Here is a 21,823-nt window from a genome sequence, read left to right as displayed (position 1 = left end):
TGTGATTAACCAAAGTACCAGCTGGAGATTTGGAACTTTTAGCCATGTGGTCTTTTTTTTTTTTTTTAATCTGCTGGTTTGGACTGAGCTTTATCAGCCAGACATGTTCTATTTATTCAGGAAAGAGCAAGAACTCAGGATTGTTGGAGGAATGAATTAAGAGGGTCTTAACCAGGTGAGTGTGGGTAAGCATCATCAGGCAGCCATCACAGATAATAGCTCAGCTGCTTAATGAGGCACCAGCACCCCTAGAATATCCAGCTTTAGTATTACGTCCTGACAAAATATCTCTGACCCTTTTTCAAGAGAACTTTCTCTTTACTTCAGATACCTCTCCATTTCTATACTTTTGTTTTCCCCTATTATTACAGAAAGGTTAGATGGTTGCTATACTTTTCCTCCAGTAATGTCATATTGTGGATTATTGGGATCAAGTTCCTTCCTATCTTTTTAAAAATTTATTTACAAATTTCTTTGCCCTTTAGTTTTGTGGTCTTAGTTACCTACTATCTCTTGAATTTTTCTTATTTTATGTTCTTTACTTGCTTGTACATTTTCTTCATCAATTAATTTATTCTTTGAACTAACATTCACTGATTTTCTAATTTTATTTTAGGTTTAGAAGAATTAACAGAGTATATAATACATTGGCCCATTGTCCCAGATGTTGCACATGCATACAAACCTAAAATATAGTATATAATATTTAATGCAGTTACATAATATTTAATAAAATTATAAAGCAATAAAAGCATTATTATAATAGTTAAATGATAGTTATGTGAATATAATATGTAATAACTAGATTATGACTTCTAACCTATTTTAATGCACATGTCAAATTCATTGAAACATTCATAGAATTAAAAACTTGGGAATTAATGGGTTAAGAACTTTTTAAAAAAATTTTATTTAACTGGAACATGGCTATATATTTCTGCATGATGGGGTCTACATTAAGAAAGAGCTAGCCGGGCGTAGTAGTGCCTGTAATCCCAGCTGTTCAGGAGGCTGAGGCAGGAGGATCACGAGTTCAAAGCCAGCCTCAGCAATTTAGTAAGGCACTAAGCAACTCAGTGAGACCATGTCTTTAAATAAAATGCAAAATAGGGGTGGGGATGTGGCTAAGTGGCCAAGTGTCCCTGAGTTCAATCCCCAGTACCAAAAAAAAAAAAAAAATGTAGTTGTTGAAAATCAGGATAATTCAAGAGCTTTGTAATGTTGTGAACAACCAATAAAAAAAAAATAATAAAATAAAAAAAAAGAAAATCAGGATAATAGGCTAAAAGCTTTTTTTATCTTAATAATCAGGAAGTGGCAGAATAGAGGTTAAGACTAAAAGACAGGAGAACTCACCATCAAAAAGAGAAGTCCTGGCTAGTCTAGTTCCCCATATTCTCATTTTTTTCTATATTGATAATGATCATCATTTATTAGTTGTTAAGCATTTATTCTGTTTTCAGGTGATTTATAGAAATAGTGCATTATTTCCTACTATATCAACAGAACTCTGATAAAAAAAAGATTTTATTCTTATTTAACATATAGGAAAATAAAAATTCTGTAAAGCTCAGTAATTTTCTCATCACCAAAGGTAATTTCAGTAAATAGAAGTAGTTGAAACTGTGTTTTGTTATCTTTCCCCTGGAGTTACTGCTCATACCTTATAACTGAACTGTCTTTTACCTCATTCTGTTGCTCAAATTCTTGCTTAGTTTCCAAGAAATTCTGTTCTCTTAAGAAATATTTATACCACAAATGGATGACATTTTTACTGAATCTTAAGTATAGATGAAAAATGAATCACAGAAGATTAAGACTTCTACGTATTCCTAACTCTTGCCAGACTCACGTTCCTTTGACAGATTTATTGAACTATTTTTCTATCTGAACTGTCATCTACAATTATCTTCATTGATACAAATACAACATACCCTGTGTTATTAAGCACCTGGTATACTTGTAACTCTGGACTGGATTACTTCCGATACACTCAATGGATACTGTATTATTTCCTTTTTTAAAATTTGGAATTATACAAAATATTGATCATAGTGCCTTACAAAGTACTTTCAATTTAAAGCTGTTTTCTCAGATACTTTCATTAGCCTTGGTTAGAAGAGCAAAAGAAAATCAGAGGAGGGGCTGGGATTGTAGCTCAGTGGTAGAGCACTTGCCTAGTACGTGCAAGGCCCTGGGTTTGATCCTTAGCCCCACAAAAAAATTAAAAATAAAAAAATAATTAAAAATCCATCAAAAACTAAAGAAATTTTTTTTTTTTAAAAAAGGAGGGGCTGGGGATGTGGCTCAAGCGGTGGCGCACTCGCCTGGCATGCATGCGGCCCAGGTTCGATCCTCAGCACCACATACCAACAAAGATGTTGTGTCCGCCGAGAACTAAAAAATAAATATTAAAAATTCTCTCTCTCTCTCTCACTCTCTCTCCTCTCTCACTCTCTCTTTAAAATAAATAAATACATAAATAAATAAATAAATAAAAAGGAAATCAGGGTAAAGGAATTAAAAGCACCAAACAGTTAATGCTATTACAATGGATGAGCAATATATAACATTAAGAATACCTAAGTAAACAAATGCACTTTGGTTAGGACTGTATGACAAAAACAACTTGATATAGTGAAGGAAATGAGCAAGGTTAAATATTTACATGTGAAAAAAGCAAATTAAAAAAATGATAAGATGGTGGGGATGTGGCTCAGGCGGTAGCGCGCTCGCCTGGCATGCGTGCGGCCCGGGTTTGATCCTCAGCACCACATACAAACAAAGATGTTGTGTCCGCCCAAAACTAAAAAATAAATTCTCATTCTCATTCTCTCTCTCTCTCTCTCTTTAAAAAAAAATGAGAAGATATGATCACATTCCTTCATATTTGTCTTTCATCACTCTAGGCTGGGTATGCTTTTGTTTGCTATTTGTAAAGAATGTCAAGGAGTATGTGTAATCATTTCCCTACAGATACAAAAGACATGAGTGAGATAAGTCACGTGTTTATTACCCTGATTATCCTGTCTGTGTTTCCTGGCCCCTAGATTTTTTAATACCTTTCATCTATCCTAACTGTGCTGTTTTTCTTGTAAGTTTATTTATTCCACAATTTTTAATGCCTAATGGTTCCTAAAGTTTGATTATATCACACTGAATTAACCACAATTTTAAATCTTTAACTTATTTTTCTGTTATTGATGTGGTAGCTGGACATTTTTTTTTTCATTTTTTTGGGGACGGTTGAGGAGGTACTAGGGATTGAATTACCACAGAGCTACATTCTAACACCTCTAATTTTTTTTTTAAATTTTCGCATTAAGTTGCTGAGAGCCTCACTAAATTGCTGAGGGTAGCCTCAAACTTGTAATCCTTATGACTCAGCCTCCTGAGTCACTGGGATTGCAGACATGTGCCACCATACCCAGCTGTATGATCATTTTTTATTAAACTCCTCAGATGAATATAAACAAAACTTCCTGTCTCATCAAATGCTTCCAGTTTTATTTTTTTTTTAACATTTTTTTATTTAACTTTTTTCAGATGGTTCAAAATTTGGGAATTCTTTGTGCTTTAATTTCAGTTTTTACTTCTATGTCTACTTTGAAATATTAATCTCTTTTGTAGAGTAAAACTATTTACCTTCTTATCTTGCAGACATACATTCCAGGAATCAAACCAAGAAGTTAATAAAAAAAAAAAAAACAATGGAAATGTGTTGATCTGCAACCTTGGATGATTATGTTATAGTTGTGATACGGAAGGCAAAAGTCAGTTTCAAACAAAACAGAAAAATCAGGAGGAAAAAATGCTTACTGTGAACCCACACATGGCTTTTACTCGACATCAGAGACTCAATACAGGAGAGAGACTGAATGAACTTAAAGGATATGAGAAAGCCTTCATTTCTGCCTCAGACCACACTCAACATCAGACAGTTCACACTGATGAGAAATTCTGTGAAGATAAGGATCTTGGGAAGACATTTATTCCTGATTCAGAATTTCAGACAGTTCAAACTGGTAAGAAAACATATGAATGTGAAGAATGTGGCCAGGCTTTTAGTTTGCAATCAAGCCTTACTGGTCATAAGAGAATTCATACTGGGGAAAAAACTTTTAAGTGTAAAGAATGTGAAAAGGCATTTAGATGTCATTCACATCTTAGTTTTCATAAGCGAATTCATACTGGTGAAAAGTCTTACGGATGTAAGGAATGTGGGAAGGCATTTAGTTGTGGCTCAGGACTTATTCGACATCAGAGAATTCATACTGGTGAAAAGCCCTATGAATGTAATGATTGTAATAAGGCCTTTACTTGTGGCTCAGACCTCACTCGACATCAGAGGATTCATACTGGTGAAAAACCCTACAAATGTAATGAGTGCAGAAAGGCTTTTAGCCAGCCATCCCATCTTATTAAACATCATAGAATTCACACTGGCGAAAAACCTTATGAATGTAAGGAATGTGGGAAAACTTTTACTTGTGGCTCACACCTAAGTCAACATCAGAAAGTTCATACTGGTGAGAAATCACTTCAGTGTAAGGAATGTGGGAAATCCTTTAGTTCTCGCTCAAATCATCGTCAACATCAGTTAATTCACACTAGTGAGAAACTATGTGAGGAAAAGGAATGTGGGAAGTTGTCTCTTTCTGTTTCAGCTGTTACTCAATATCAGACTATTCACAATGATAAGAAAAAATATGAATGTAAAGAATGTGGCAAAACTTTTAGTTTACGTTCCAGTCTCAGTGGTCACAAGAGAATTCATAGTGGGGAGAAGCCTTTAAAATGTAAGGAATGTGGGAAGGCCTTTAGGTTTCACTCACAACTTAGTATCCATAAACGAATTCATACTGGTGAGAAATCATATAAATGTAAAGAATGTGGGAAGGCCTTTAGTTGTGGCTCAGACCTTACTCGACACTGGAGAATTCATACTGGTGAAAAGCCCTATGAATGTCATGAATGCAGAAAGGCCTTTAATCAGCGATCGCATCTTATTAGCCATCAGATAATTCACATGAGTGGAAAACCTTTTGAATGTAAAGAGTGTGGGAAAAATTTTGCTCGTATTTCACACTTAATTCAACATCAGAACATTCATAAATGTGAGAAATCCCATGAATGTAAAGACTTTCATAAAAAAGCCATTAGTTCTGGTACAAAACATAGTCAACATCAGTTAATTCACACTGGTGAGAAATTCTGTGATGATAAGGAATCTCAGAAGATGTTTGTTCCTGACTTGGAACTTACTCAATCTCAGATACATCATGATAGGAAAACGTATACATGTAAAGAATGTGGCAAGTGTTTTAGGTCATGTGCAAGTCTTAGTAGTCACAACAAAATTCATACTGTGGAGAAAGATTTAAAGTGTAAGGATTGTGGGAAGGCCTTTGGTTATATGTCAGACCTTACTAGACATCAGAGGATTCATACTGGTGAAAAACCTTATGAGTGTAAAGACTGTAGAAAGGCCTTCACGTGTGGCTCAGACCTTACTCGCCATCAAAGAATTCATACTGGTGAAAAGCCCTATCAATGTAAAGAATGCAGAAAGTCCTTTAGTCAGCATTCACATCTTATTAACCATCAGAGAATTCACACTGGTGAAAAACCTTATGAATGTAAGGAGTGTGGGAAAGATTTTACTCGTCGTGCATACCTAACTCGACATCAGAAAATTCATACTAATGAGAAATTGTGTCAATGGAAGGATTGTAGAAAGGTCTTCAGTTCTGCCTCAGACCATAATCAGCATCAGGTTGTTCACAGTGGTGAAATGTTACATGAAGAAAAAGAATGCGGGAAAACCTTTCTTCCTGACTTGGAACTTACTCAATGTCAAACTTTTCACACTGGTAAGAAAACATATGAGTGTAAAGAATGCGGCAAAACTTTTAGTTTGAGATCAGGTCTGTCTTGTCACAGGAGAATTCACAGTGGGGAGAAACCATTAAAATGTAAGGAATGTGGGAAAGCCTTTAGATTTCATTCACAACTTAGTGTCCACAAGCGAGTTCATACTGGTGAGAAATCCTATGAATGTAAAGAATGTGGGAAGGCCTTTAGCTCTGGCTCAGATCTTATTCGTCATCACAGAATTCATACAGGCGAAAAGCCCTATGAATGTACTCACTGTGGAAAAGCCTTTAGTCAAAGATCACATCTCATTAAACATCAAAGAATTCACAATGGTGCAAAACCATATGAATGTAAGGACTGTAGGAAAGCATTTACTCTTGAGTCACACCTAACTCAACATCAGAAAATTCATATTGGTGCTTTGTGGCACCTCTACTCTAGGGACATTCCCTCAGGTGATGAGAGAACTATGTGGCTCAACCTCTGTCAGTCTATGTCCTCCACTACCTGGAGGAACTGTAGAGAGGAGGCTGAGGAACCCTGGAATCCAGAAATGAAATCAGTTACCTTTGAGGATGTCGCTCTGAGCTTTTCTGTAGAGGAGTGGGCTTTGCTGGATCCTTTCCAAAAGAAGCTCTACAGAGATGTAATGTGGGAAACCTTCAGGAACCTGGCCTCTATAGAAATCAAATGAAACACAGACTCTGAACATAAATAGGTAATCAAAACATAGAAAAATATTCAGTAGTACTATAGATTCTATGGTAAACAAGAAAACTTCCTTGAGTAAAAAGCTGGTCAAAGTAATTTGTTTGGAGAAGTCCTCATTGGTCATTCACGTGTTAATGTTCCTTTCAGAGCTCATATCAGATACAAATGATATGAATGTCAGGAATATGGAGAGCAGCCATACAAAGGCAAGGAATATGGGAGTCCCTCAGTTGTTTCCAGATAACATTCAGAGGAATGAAAGGACACTTTAGAGTAACATCAAGAATGGATACAAGGTGATAAAATGCTCAGATATTCCATTTTTAATGAAATTACTTACTACAGAAGACCCTTACATATGTGATCAATGTGGGAAAGACATCTGAGATCACAGTTCCTTCACAAAACACAGACAACACAAAGTCTCAGTGTAGAGTATTCCTATATAAGTAAACAATGTAGGAAAGCTTTTAGTCATTGCAATACCTTTCACAAGCATGAAAAAAATTCACACTAGACAATAACTCAAAATATAGAATGTGTAAATGCTTCATTACCACACAAAGTTTCTAGAAAATTTGAGATTGAATGGTGGAAAAAACTCATGTCAATGAAAGATGTGTGGAATGTCTCTAGTCATCTTGGTTTTGTTCATATATGTGAAAGAACAAAATATAGTCAGGGACCATGACTAGAAAAAGGTGCAAAACTCCTGATTTAGCCCATATATAACAATGCACAAAGCCCTGTAAATGTGAAAAACACAAGAAAGTTTTCAGGTTTTACAGATTCCAAGCCCTGTAAAAATTCCCCATGTAGGGGAAATATATGTAAGTACTATTAAAAGCTTGATTCAATTGAAGTGGTGTAGAATACTGCAAAAAATGCAAAACCTAAAAAGAATGTAAAAAAGTTAAATATATATTGTGTGTATCAGTGACTTAATAAAAACTTTTACTCTTGGGAATAAATACTGAAGTTGGCTGTGGAGGTGTGTGCCTGTAATATCAGTGACTTGGGAGGCTAAAGCAAGAGGACCCTAAGTTAGAGAACAGCCTCAGCAACTTAGTGAGACCCTTTCTTAAAATACGTAAGATGCAGATGTGTCTTAGTGGTTAAGAAAGCAACACCCACACAAGAATTCAATACCTACTACCAAAACAAAACAAACAAACAACAACAACCAAAAAAAAAAAACCACAGGAAAAGAAACTAAAGTTTGAGGTGATACAATTCTACAAGTTTTGTTTAAACAATAGTGTATGGTTTTAATCAGTATGGACTGTTTAAGTTGAATCAGGGTTTTAAGTTACATACGGAGTTTGTTTTTTTTCTCCTTTCATTTTGAACTATGTTGAATCCATGGGAGAAATGAAATGTGTTCTTCATATGCCAGCTTGAGAGACAGGCCATTAAAAATGAGTTTAGGTTAGGCCTGCACAATGGTGCATGGGTGTAATCCCAGGGGCTCAGGAGACCAAAGCAGGATAATGAATTCAAAGCCAGTCTCAGCAACTTAGTGAGGCACTTAACAACTCAGCAAGTTTCTAATAAAATATAGAAAGAGGGCTGGGGGTGTGGCTCAGTGGTTAAGTACTCCTGGGTTCAACCCCCAGCTCCCCGCCCCAATGAGTTTATGTTAATAGTTGGAATTTTCCTACTGACTTTGTATGCAAGTTTGTTACATTTTATATGACTATAATCCACCTGTCATTTCTCTGAACTAAGGACACTGTTTATGTAAATTTTATATTTTTTATACTTTTTGACGTGATTCAAACAAGATTTCTATGACATCTTAGAGTATACTGTTTCCAAACAACTTGTATAGATCTAGCAAATGTTACAATTTTAATTACTGAGCAGACATGCACATATCCCAACATAATCATAAATTAGATAAAGTATGCTTTTCCATTGAATTTCATAGTACTTATCATGAGCATAACTTTACATGTTTTTTTCTCTCATGAAATTTTTCTTCTCATTCTTATATTCTCTTCCTTAACAATACCAAAATATGCTGGTTTGAGTGCCCTCTGCAAGAGATCATCAGTACAATAACTTTTGCCACATAGGATACATTGACTTGTAACCCATCTAGGCACAAGACATTTTTGGGGGGTAGCATCAGAGATTGAACTCAAGCTCACTCAAACACTGAGCCACATGCCCAGCCCTATTTTGTATTTTATTTAGAGACAGGGTCTCACTGAGTTGCTTACAGTCTTGCTCTTGCTGAGGCTGGCTTTGAACTTATCCTCCTGCCTCAGCCTCCTGAGTTGATGGGATTATAGACATGCACCACCATGCCCAGCTGGGAAGATTTTTATTTTGGCTTTGTATTTTGCTCAACATGAGAAAATTTAAGAAAATTTACTCCATAAATGTAAGGAATGTGGAAAGACCTTTTTTTATGGCTCAAATTTTCATCATCACCAGGAAACTCATACTGGTAAGAAAATCTATGAATGCAAGGAATGTGAAAAGAGCTTTTTTTTCAATGACTCAGAACTTAATTAACATAATTTCCCATACCAGAAAAAGACCCACATGAATGTGAAGAGTATGGGAAATCTGTATCTAGAACTCCACCATTTCTGTGACAGAAAAAATCCATATTGATGCATAACCCTATGAAGAGAAGAAAAGTAACCACATCTTTAGTTACACTTCATATTTTACTAAGCAGAAAATTCACCATGGTGAGAACCACTATGAATGGACACTTTGGGAACACCTTTAATCATGACTCAATGTTTGCTCAACAGCATAATATTTACACTATTGAAAAGTATAATGAATATGAAGATTTAGAGAATGTTTTCTTTAAGCTCTAATTTTATCTATTATATCAAAACTTAGGAATAGTTTTATTTATAACAATATAACATTGAAGTTCATTAATTCATCCTTTTGAGAAACACCAAAGTATAATATGGAAGGCATTCTGATATGGTATAGAATTCACCCATCTACAGAAAATTCACAATGCAATCTATATTAATTTAGGAAAGGATTTACTGATTCATCATCATTATGGAATATCAGGGTTAAGTTTTTTAAAAAACTTTTAAAAAGGTGTTTCATCTTGCTCATTAGGAAAATGCAAGACACCTCCAAAATGCAAGAAATAAAACTAAGAATCAATAAAAAGGATGTCACCAAACCAAAATGCTTTTGCACAGCAAAGGAAATGATTAAAAGCATGAAGAGAGAGCCTACAGAATGGGAGAAAATCTTGACCAGCTACATCCAATAGGGGATAAATATCCAGAATATTTGAGAAATAACTCAAAAAGCTTAACATCAAAAAACAAAATCCTGTAACCCAATCAATAAGTGGGCAAGAGGGCTGGGGATGTGGCTCAAGCGGTAGCGCGCTCGCCTGGCATGCGTGCGGCCCGGGTTCGATCCTCAGCACCACATACAAAGATGTTGTGTCCGCCAAATACTAAAAAATAAATATTAAAAAAAAAAATAAGTGGGCAAGAGAACTAAACAAACTTCTCAAAAGAAGAAACACAAATAGCTAACAAATATATGAAAAAATGGTCAATATATCTAGCAATTAGAGACATGTAGATCAAAACTACACTAAGATTTCATTTCCCTCTAGTATGAGCGGCCATGATTAAGAATACGAATAATAATAAATGCTGGCAAGGTCATAGGGGAAAGGTATATTCGTACTTTATTTGTGGGGCTGCAGACTAGTACAACCACTCTTGAAAGCAGTATGGAGATTGCTCAAAAAAACTAGGAATGGAACCATCATTTCACTCAGCTGTCCCACTCCCTTGAATTTTCCCAAAAGATCTAAAATCAGCATAATACATCCACATCAGTGCTTACAGCAGTGCAGTTCACAATAGCTAAATTATGTAATCAACCCAGATGCCCATCAATAAATGAACAGATTAAGAAATTGTTGTATATGTGTATACAGTGGAGTTCTACTCAGGCATGAAAAAGAATGAAATCATGTCATTTACCAGTAAGTTAGAAATGGATGATATCATGATAAGTGGAATCAGCCAAACTCAAATACTCAAAGGTTGATTGTTTTCTCTCATAAGCTAGAGTGAAATAAAGAAAAGGGGAAGGGAAGGCTAGATAACATAAAGAACCAAATACAGAAGTTCCCTGAATTAGATAAAGGGAAATGAAGGAAGGGAGGGGGAATGGGAATAGGAAAGACTGGAATGAGTTGGACATAATTTTCATATGTACATGTATGAACACATGACCAGTATAAGTAACTTCCCATCATGTACAATCACAAGAATGGTTAGTTATACTCCATGAAAGTATAATATGTCACAATACACTCTACTGTCATGTATAACTAAAAAGAACAAATTAAAAAAAAATTAAAAAGAACCAAATATAGCTTTCCAGCTCTCCAGCTATCTTGACAGCTACTCTTGGTTGGGGGTAGTCCACATCTAAGGCAGGAAGATGGTGGCTCCAAAGAAGACAAAAAATGTCTCTGGAGTTAATAAAGCTCCAACTTGTTATGGAAAGTGGAAAGTATGTGCTGGGGTACAGCAGACTCCGAAGATGATCACACAGGGCAAAGTGAAATTGCCCTCCTTGCCAATAACTATCCAGCTTTGAGGAAATCTGAAATAGAGTACTGTGCCATATTGGCCAAAACTGGTGACCATCACTACGGTGGCTATAATATTGAATTGGGCACAACATGCGGAAAATACTACAGAGTGTGCATGCTGTCTATCATTGGTCCAGGTGAGTCTGATATCATTAGAAGCATGCCAGAACAGACTGGTGAAAGGTAAAACATGCAAAATTTTTCTTTAATAAAACTTGGCAGAGCTTGTTTAAAAAAAAGAACCAAATATACATTAATAGACTACTGAAAAGAAATCTAATAGAGTAGAGGAATGGGAGAGGGATAGAAGACAGGAGGGAAAAGGAGAAGATCATGAACTAAAATTGATTTCCATGCATGTATAAAGTTGTTAGGATGAACCTAACTACTGTGTAAAATTATAAACCTATACTTTGAAAAAAAAAAAAGCAAAACTACACTGAGATACCACTTCATACCAGTCAAATGGGCTAACATCCAAAAATGTATTAAAATACTCCATAGTAGGAGCAAAGAAAAGATTCACACATACTCTCTATATTAAGCTAGCATCTCAAAATTATATTCCCTCCTCCTCCTCTTTGTTAAAGGATTTATTATGAAATTTTAGCGAGACAAACTGAAAGAATATTACAGTGAACAACCATATGCCTCCTACCTACTCTACCATTGATATTTCATGGTACATTCAGCTGGAATATTTACCAGTTAGGTTTGCATAAACTTGCATTACCAAAGAGTCTGAATTATTCACTTTGCCACTCTTGAGGTGCTGTATGCATCCATTAATGTTTATTAGTGGACATGGAAATGGCAGAAGCATCCCAAAGGATGCCTCTATGTTCCTAACATATTCCTGCTTCCTTTTTGAGAATTAAGTTGACATTCTGTAGGTGTCACACATACTTGACATCTTTCCTTTGCCTGAAGGACAGATTCTATAACAAGATCATTGGAATCATCCTATCCCTTAGTGGAAGAAACTAAGATGTCAAAAATAGCAAAGTTCAAATGTATGGGAATGAAAAGCAAACATTACTGGCTGGCAAAGAGGACTTGCCTGATGAGATGTAATAACAAGACCTATTCCCTCCTTTGTTTCTCAAACCCACCTATTTTTGTAGAAACAACAACATACTATACTGTAGTTTAAACCATCTGTTTTTTTTTTTTTTGAGAGAGAGAGAGAGAATTTTTCACTATTTATTTTTTAGTTTTCGGCGGACACAACAACATAGCAAGATGGAGGAGGGGCAAGTGGGGAGATAGAATATTTATTCACAGGCTGAGTGTGGCTCAGTAATAGAGTGCTTACCTAGCACAATAAAGGTCCTGGGCTACCCTCACAATGCATCCATTAAACAATAAATATGAAAATTAAAGACACTTAAGAGAACTAAGAAACAAATTCAGAGAGGGATACTTTATTCAGAAATATCTCTGCACTATGTACAGCCAGAAGTTTGAGAAGTTGTGCTCCATGGTAAATACAGAAATGGTAAATACACATCAACACAAATTACCCATTCTAGATGTGAAAATAAATTGAAAAAAAATTTAAATGAAGCCTTTGCACTTTAGGGACAATTACAAGCTCTAACATCCATATCAGAGTCCCAGAAGGTCTGAGAAAAAAAATAGTTGAAAATATATTTGAAGAAAGAATGTTGCTTACCTCAAATATAAATTTCCTAATGTGAAACTGGGACATTTGGTTGGAACCCAGAAGAAACGGACACTATTGAAAACCCTAGACGCTGAGGCTTCCCTTGGCTTGCAGAGGGGCACTTTCTTTCTGCATGCCCATACAGTCTTTCCTCTGAATGTGAGTATCCCTGGTGTATTTCTGTGTGTCCAAATTTCCTCTTATAAGGGTACCAGTCAGGCTGGATGAAGGTTCACACCAATGGCCTCATTTTAACATCACCATCTCTTTAACATAACCACCCTGTTTTCCAAATACAGTCACACTCTGAAGTACTGGGGTTTAATCCTTCAACATATGAATTTTGGGAGACACAATTCTCCCCATAACACACACCAAAATAAGGGTTTGGGAGCATAGTAATATTGCTTTTTGTGTAGTTTCAACTTTTAAGAACCATGTTAATGATTTACGAACTTATGCAATCAAATGAATAATAATGAAGGAATAAAAATAGTCAAACGTAAACTAATATTATAACTTCCTTGGGAAAAAATTATCGAAGTAAATTCACATGTATCTTAGCTAGGCACCTTGTCTAAAAATAGAGAAGCATAAATAAATAGTGAGATTTACTCAGTATTTTGGTTTTTACTATAGTACAGATTAGCACTCTAAAACTACATTCTTGTATATTATAGAATTGAACAAATTGGTAAAGATAATGATAAGTGGAGCCAGGTTTTTATCTACTGGTGAAGGAAGATATAAAGATGGAACAGGTAAAGATTAAAATGAAAGCTATAGTCCTATTAGCCATATCTTGGTTTCTAAATATACTTCATTATAAGGAAACTTCTTTCTAGGGACACAGATTATTCCAAGTTAGAGCAAAGAGATTAGTACTTTGAACTGAACATATTGGCATGCTGGGAGGTAAGGATGTTCAAATAATAGAAATTAAAGGACACAGGAACCTTAATAGGCTCTCACTGGCCAAATATAGGGATATCAGAGTATGAAAATAAAAATAATAGATTATAACCCAGTGAATAAAAATCTGTGATTTCATACTGATATTAGTAAATGAACAAATAAATAGGGAAGAAGGGAAAGCTCTTCTTTGTATTATAATTCCAACTAGTTAATATTGACAATATAATGGAGGTTTAAAAAAAAAGAAACTTCTACTTTGAAAACATCATACTAATGTAGATCTTTCAATATAAATGGATGTCAAAACTAGTGGGTGAAAGTTTAGTGAGAAATTATTTCTATTTTCAAACCATCTCCTCACAAAATATCTATCAATTACATACAATTACTAATTTTATAGTGATGAAATATGACAGACATCACCTTAATCTATTATGAAAGTTAACATCTCCAAATAATGGGACAAAGTCAATGTCATGTCTCTTCTGATGGAAAGCACTGAGGACACACTATCACTTTTGTACTAGTCCTGCCACAGAATTCATAACCTGTAAGCATAGGAATCAAAAAACAAATCCAAATGTCAGTTTATCCTCTTCAAAAATGTAAAAGTGATCAAAGATAAGAAAAGAGAGATGCCTTCAGTATCTTCTATTTTATTGAAGAGCCTACATCCTGGGAGCTAATTTTTATCCCTCACACATCAGATAGAGCACTAATCTCTAGGATATAAAGAACTAAAAAAGCTAAGCACCAAAAAACCCCAAATAACCCAATCAATAAATGGGCCAGGGACCTGAACAGACACTTCTCAGAAGAGGATATACAATCAACCAACAAATATATGAAAAAATGTTCATCATCTCTAGCAATTAGAGAAATGCAAATCAAAACTAAGATATCATCTCACTCCAGTCAGAATGGCAGCTATTATGAAGACAAACAACAATAAGTGTTGACGAGGATGTGGGGGAAAACATACACTCATACGTTGCTGGTAGGACTGCAAATTGGTGTAGCTATTATAGAAAGCAGTATGGAGATTCCTTGGAAATCTGGGAATGGAACCACCATTTGACCCAGTCTATACCCAAAGGAGTTAAAATCAGCATACTACAGGGATACAGCCACATCAATGTTTATAGCAGCACAATTCACAACAGCTACACTGTGGAGCCAACCTAGATACCATTCAGTAGGTAAACAGATTTAAAAAAATGTGGCATATATACACAATGGAATTTTACACAGCAATAAAAAAGAATAAAATCATGGCATTTCCAGGTAAATGGATGGTGTTGGAGAAGATAATGCTAAGTGAAGTTAACCAATCCCCCCCCCAAAAAAAAAACAAATGCCAAATGTTTTCTTTGTTAAAGTTTCTTATATTAATAACCTACCATGGTCACGTGTACACTTATTCTTAGAAAATAACACACTGAGGTGGTAAAGGGGGCAAAATATATACATAAAAAGAAAAAGAAGAGATGCAGGCAGCAGTGATAAGGCCATTTGGTGAAAATACAACAATGGGTAATATGAGTAAGAGGTATACTATTAAGTATACTTAACAGTCTACTTAAAACCCATGCAAGTTTAAAGTTAAAAATGTAAGTATCCAAAATAAAACATTGTTGGCATGACTACAGCCATCTTCCTTTCCCCACCCCAACTTTATGAATACTATTCTTATTCTCCTTGAAAGATAAAGACTTGCCCATCTCTGTTCCCAAGAAATAGAAACTTGCCTTCTGTGAAATCAGGTGATGCTTGCTATGCCAGTCACAAGGACTAAACCCAGTCATGATCCTGGCCTATAAAAAGTAATGCTCAAGGGGACTGCTGCTGCTCTTTCCAGCTGGCTGCTCTCTCTGGGCAGACCAGCCTGTCGGGTGCCTGACAATACATCTGCTTTCTGCCTCAGTCCTTGGTGTGCCTCTGTGATCAGTTCTATGCCAGTTTTCTTTCAAACATATTTCTAAATGATTCTCACATTAAATATAAAATATAAAAGAAATGCAAATCACCCAGAAATGGAGTAAAAAGAAACCAACATATCAAAGACTGAACCCAGGGAAACTGCCAAATAAAAAAATAATTAACAGAATTAAATGCCTAAAAAGGAGAAAAAGAAAACCCACTTAAACTCAGTTTCTCAATAAAAGAATATCAAATAAAAATTCAGATTAAAAAAATGCAAGGTTTACAAAGCCCAAAGATAGTTTTGAAAAGAAAAAAAAAAAAGACTGGTTAAATATGGTGTGTATGTACCATATCCTTTAGTTTTCTTTCTTCCAAAGCCACTAAAATGACCAGTGATATTTTCATAATGTTAATTGCTAGCAAGAACACAAGTGTGTCAGATATTGTTGATTACCTCTCCCAAACTACACCTTTTGTTACTTCCTTCTTACAAAACTATTGATTTTCTTTCACAGCTATTATGTTCAGCTCAAGAAAACGAATCATGATTTGTCTAAGCCAGTGATTTTCATTCCTGATTGCACATTAGAATCAATAGGTCTTTAAAATTCTAAATGTTGAAACCATGCCAAACCTTAATGTTTCTCTTATCACCTCACATAAGCTCAAGTCATTAGTTCTCACATGTAACAGCATATTAGAATCATATGGTGACCCATCTCTAATATATGGGGTTACAGAGGACTATTGGTTTTTCCTTATATTTCTCTATGTTTTCCAAAATATTTATAATAGAGATATTTTGTTATAATGAAAGAAACAAAGACTACAGCAATCTTCAGAAAAGAAGTGCCATTTGATCTGTTATTGAAAGAGTTTAAAAACAAAACACCTAAACATAGTATTAGGTAGAAGCAACAAGACATAAATCAAAGAACTGCAAAAAATTCAAATGTTTAATGCAAATTATTTTAATGATATATCAAGTAGAACGCAGTGCCAAGTAAGGGAAAAGAAAATAAGTCATTTTGAGTATATTATATTAGAATCACAGTAGGTAAATGAGAATTAGATTCCTAGTAAATAGGAAAACTTTGTAAATGGATTGTAAAGCTATGTATAATATAACTGAAAGACATCATCCTGGTTTTACTGTAAGATACTTTAGGGAAAACAAAATGCATCTAGTTAAATGCTATATACTTTAAGTGCTATAGCAGTCTCACAAAGAGGCAGTAATGAAGAAAGGGAGATAGTAGTTATCAAATACCTGGTATGCATCAAGTGTTCTATACACACGTTATTTCAATATCAACAACACTGAGAAAAAAGTATTCTCTCATTCACAGGTTAAAAAGTTCTCAGGTGTATAGGTGAGATCAGAAGAAACTTTTTTCTGATAATAGAGCCCAAGGTCTTTATACCATATTTCAAACTATTTAAACTACAATGATTAAATAATCTGATTTGTATATTTTTATAGTGAATTCAAAATTTGAATTAAAATGTTATTAGGAATAGATGGCAAATCTGTATAGGCAGAAAGTAATAGAACATGGTGGGGGTAAGGGGTGGAAGGGGAGAAAAGAGTATAAAAAAAGTGTAATAAGGGAGAATGGGAAAAGATACCACACAGAATGGACTTAGACCAAATGTTATTAAAACACAAAATATCAGACAACAAATATCTACATCTGTATCTAAATCTATAATTTGTTCACATCTTCCACTTTCCAAAGTGTATTTGAGGAGGCTAAGAACGTGAGAAAATTTTCAAAATCATACATAAAGATGTGGGAAAGATAGAAGTAGAAGGAGGCAATATTCAAAGAACTATTCACCCACATTTTTGTGTTTTCCCCAGGTATTTTCACCAGCAACCTGTTGCCTCAAAAGTCCAATACTTAGGACTGAACTGAGAAAAACTGTATGCTACGTTTCTGCTCAATTCCAAACTGAACTTCAGCATTCTGGGGAAAGAACATGGTGCATGAAAATGAAACTCACACTTTGTGGGGACATCAGCAGGTGAATTTTTAAGACTTTTTTCTTACAACTTTGCTGAGTTCAAGTTAGCATAGTCATTTTAGTTTATTAAATCTGCTTTTCTTGAAGGAGGAAAAAGAGCAAAAAAAGGGAAAATTAGCATAGTTATTTATTATCAAATACTCAGGTTAAAATTATGATGTTAACTGATAACTATCTGAAGGAAAACAAAATAGCTAAGACATTGTTGAGGAACAAGAAGTAAAAAGAGCTGGGCTTGGGGGGCACACGCCTGTAATCCCAGCAGTTTGGGAGGCTGAGGCAGGAGGACTGCAAGTTCAAAGCCAGCCTCAGCAACCTAGCAAGGCCCTAAACAACTCAGTGGAACCCTGTTGCTAAATAAAATACAAAAAATGGCTGGGGATGTGGTTCAGTGGTAGAGTGCAATCCCTGGTTAAAAACAAACAAACAACAACAACAAAAAAAAGGTGAAAGAACTTTCTCCAAATATAAATTGACAGTGAAAAAGATAGTATGCTTTATTACTGAAGGAGAGATAAATAATGAATGGCACAGAATATAAAATTGAAAACAAACTTTGAAACAATGATCACTTGATTCTTTGCAAAAGTGGTAATGCATACAAGTGAAGAAAAGATATACTTTCTGATAAATGATACTGAAACAACTGAATTGCCATGTGGGGAAAAGAATAAAACAGAATCCTCCCCTAAAAAAATTAGTTCAGATAGTATAATGACCTAAATGTTAATAACTAGAAGACTTTTAGAAGAGAATACAGAAGAAAATCTCAGTATCTCAAGGTACAAGGACATTTCTTTTTTTTTTTTTAATATTTGTTTATTTATTTTTAGTTTTCAGCGGACACAACATCTTTGTATGTGGTGCTGAGGATCGAACCCGGGCCACATGCATGCCAGGCAAGCGCGCTACCACTTGAGCCACATCTCCAGCCCCACAAGGACATTTCTTAAGAATTAATCATAGGAAAAGACTTTATTACATCCAAATCCAGAATTTCAACAAAATGATATAAAGAATAAAAACTGAGCTGAGTGCAGTGGCACATACCTGAAAAATCCCAGCTACATGGAAAATCCCATGTTCAAGTACTGTGTGGACAATGTAAGAAGACCCTGTCTCAATATAAAATAACAAAAATAGGACTGGAGATATAGCTCATGGTAGTAATAAACATGCAGTAGGCCTTGGGTTCAATGGGAAGGAAGGAAGGAAGGAAGGAAGGAAGGAAGGAAGGAAGGAAGGAAGGAAGGAAGGAACAAAAAGTGAAAAATTGAGCCAGAGCGGGAAAAAATTTGTCATATGTATAACTATGAAATGACTAATATACAGAAGTTATACACGTATGTATGTATCTACATATATGTATATTAACTACTGCATATTAGAGAAAAACAACCCACCTAAAATCTGGCAAAATATTTCCACAAGCATTTTAGAAAAGAGGACTTTCTAATATCCAAGAACTGGTATTCAACTGCACTAATAATAAAGGAAATATAAGTTAAATATGAAGATATTAGACACAAAATTGGCAAAAAATAGAAAAGTATAACAAGGCCAAGAACTAGCATATATATGGAGCAAAAGGACTCCCTGTAAACTGTTGATACAAGTAGAAACTTACACAGTATTGTAAGAGAAGTGTTTAGCATTGCCTGGTAAAATCAAAGGCCCACAAACCCTATCAATAATTTAATCCTAGTTATATCCTAAGTATGTAAATGTACGCACTGGTGTATCCAAATATGTGCCAAAAGGTTCATAATCACATGACTTGTTAATAGCTAAAAAGGGGAAGTCACATATTCAGTAAAAGGAGAAAAGAAAAGTAAATTACACTATAGTTTATTTTAAATATATAGGATAGCACATATAAGGCAATGGAAAAAATGAAGTATAATTTTAATGTGTTATAAACAAAGACACAAAGAATATATACTTGTACAATAGACATGTCTACTTGTAGAATAGACGAAAAATAAATCTGTATGGTTTGGGGCTTCATGTATTGATAAGTACCAAAGCTCTAATAAAAGGCTAAGAAACTAGATGTGATGCAGTTCTGTTATCCCAGAGACTCAGAAGGCTATGGCAGGAAGATTACAAGTTCGGGGCTAGCCTTAACAACTTAGCAAAATCCTAAGCAACTTAGTGAGACCCTGTCTCAAAATTTTTAAATACATTAAATAAAAAAGACTATAGATGTGGCTCAGAGGCTAAGTACCCTGGGTTCAATCCCTGGTAACCAAAAAAAAAAAAAAAAAAAAAAAAAGCAAAGAAATGGTCATATGATTATCATTAATTTAACCTTATTGTTTGTGGTTCTGTAGGAGAGTAAATTAGGGGCATTTTCAGCTCTATTTCTTGAACACTATAGCCCTTACATGTGTGTTTTATAATTATTTGTTAAACTATATACACCAATGGTTGTTTTAAGCCATTTCTAGATCTAATTTTGAAGAAAATAAACCAAAAGTATCCAAATAAATATTATGCCTCTCTAAAAGTATTTCTGAAATTAGGCTAAGTGGAAAAATAATTGAATATGATTCTATGTGAAAAGGTAGAATGTGCTACATGTAAAATGCTATATGAATTCAAGTTTTAAAAATTATATATTAGAACTGGTGTTTAGCTTAGCATTAAAGCACTTGCCAAGCATGAATGAAAATATGGGCTTCATATCAAGCCCCCCAAAAGAAAAAGATTAAAAAATTATAATTTATGCATGCACATAAAATATACCGGGAAGAAAATGTCAAAAAATTAGCACTGGTCTCAATAGGGAATTCAGGTTATCTTCACTGGGGATGTCTGTACTTTTGAAATTACTTAGTCATATTAATTTTAATTTTTTAACAAGACAGAAAATACTTTTTAAATAAAAAGACAGCTCAAAGAAAAATTAAAACTAGCTGATAGGGCTGGGGTTGTAGCTCAATGGTAAAGAACTTGACTAGCACATAAGAAGCCCTGGGTTCGATCCTCAGCACCACATAAAGATAAATAAATAAAATATTGTGCCATCTACAACTAATTTATAAAACTAGTTGAGAAATTAATAAGGGAAAATCAAGTGGTGGGAATCAAGGATTGGGGTCTGTTGCCATCATAGTTTCTCAAAAAGGAAACTGGAGGAATCAGGTCACTGGATGTGGAACTTTCAAGAGAAGGAAAGGAAGTCATGTAAGTGATTTCAGGAAACAAGAGGAAATGACAAGCTACCTTGCAGATGCTTTGTGGATGTTCAACAGCCATGATTCCTCTCTATCCAAGAAGGAGGCTTCTATCCAAGCAGGGCAGAGCTGCAGAAGGAAACAATAGGTTCTTTTGTGGGGCCACCATACCATTTCAGAGGTCACCCTGGCTCAGTTCCGACAGCCCCGCACATTCGGAGTTTAGTCAAAGAAGTCTATGGTATGCTACTTAATTTGGGCATCAGATAAAAGCAGAGACATTGACAGATTCTGTCCAGAACTCTCCCTGAGCTGACAGATCCATTGCTGGAGTGACCAAGGTGCCCCACTTCTACAGTCAGTCGCAATAAGGACAAAAAGTTAGAAACTCACTCACATCAAGGAGACACAAACATTGCAGGCACCCCAAACCTAAACACAACAGGACACACACACACAACCTCTCAACCAGTCACAACTGCAGAGTCCATAGGCACCTCTTATTAAGCCTCCTATGACCGAATCAGCTCCACTACATTCAGTCCAAACGAGTCAAACCTGGTCTCACAAAGTCCTGAAGTTGTTCCCCAATTTCTTTGGAAAAGACCATCCAGTCCTCAGAAGAGGCTCAAGGAGGGGGAATTGGGCCTAGAGGCCTCTGAGAAGTAGAGTCCAGTAAGTACAGCCTGACCACAGTCCAATGGTACAGACAACTGACCAAACCAAAACTGCTTCAGTGAAACTTCTCATCAGAGCTTTCCATGATTCTCAATTGACAAGGACTCCCTAAACCAGACTCTAATCAGGCTCCTCTGAGCCTTCTTTATTAGCTAGGTTTCTTCCTTAGCCTGTTAACTTCACTTCAATAAGAATCTTACTAAGCCACTTTAGCAAGAATCTTCTCCATCC

General features: G+C 35.2%; 1 long non-coding RNA gene and 1 pseudogene across 4 annotated transcripts in view; both read left to right on the top strand.

Annotated features, from left to right (window-relative positions):
- LOC308637140 overlaps positions 1-21,823 on the top strand; it is a 50,708-nt gene that overhangs the window by 19,717 nt on the left and 9,168 nt on the right. For 2 of the 3 annotated variants that reach the window (XR_014019561.1, XR_014019562.1), the window contains exon 2: positions 3,661-4,025. This is a non-coding gene — a long non-coding RNA (uncharacterized lncRNA). Of the gene's footprint in view, positions 1-3,660; positions 4,026-6,735; positions 6,920-21,823 lie in introns of those variants that run through there. The other variant, XR_014019563.1, reaches the window with a different exon arrangement.
- On the top strand, positions 11,050-11,390 carry LOC308637280 (large ribosomal subunit protein eL30-like; annotated as a pseudogene). The gene has a single exon. The product of its transcript is annotated as a large ribosomal subunit protein eL30-like (transcript).

This window comes from Spermophilus citellus (genome assembly GCF_964194105.1).
Source record: "Spermophilus citellus genome assembly, chromosome: 18".
Classification (NCBI taxonomy): domain Eukaryota; kingdom Metazoa; phylum Chordata; class Mammalia; order Rodentia; family Sciuridae; genus Spermophilus; species Spermophilus citellus.
The sequence above is the reverse complement of the archived record's forward strand: the minus strand, read 5'-3'. Positions and strand labels throughout refer to the sequence as shown.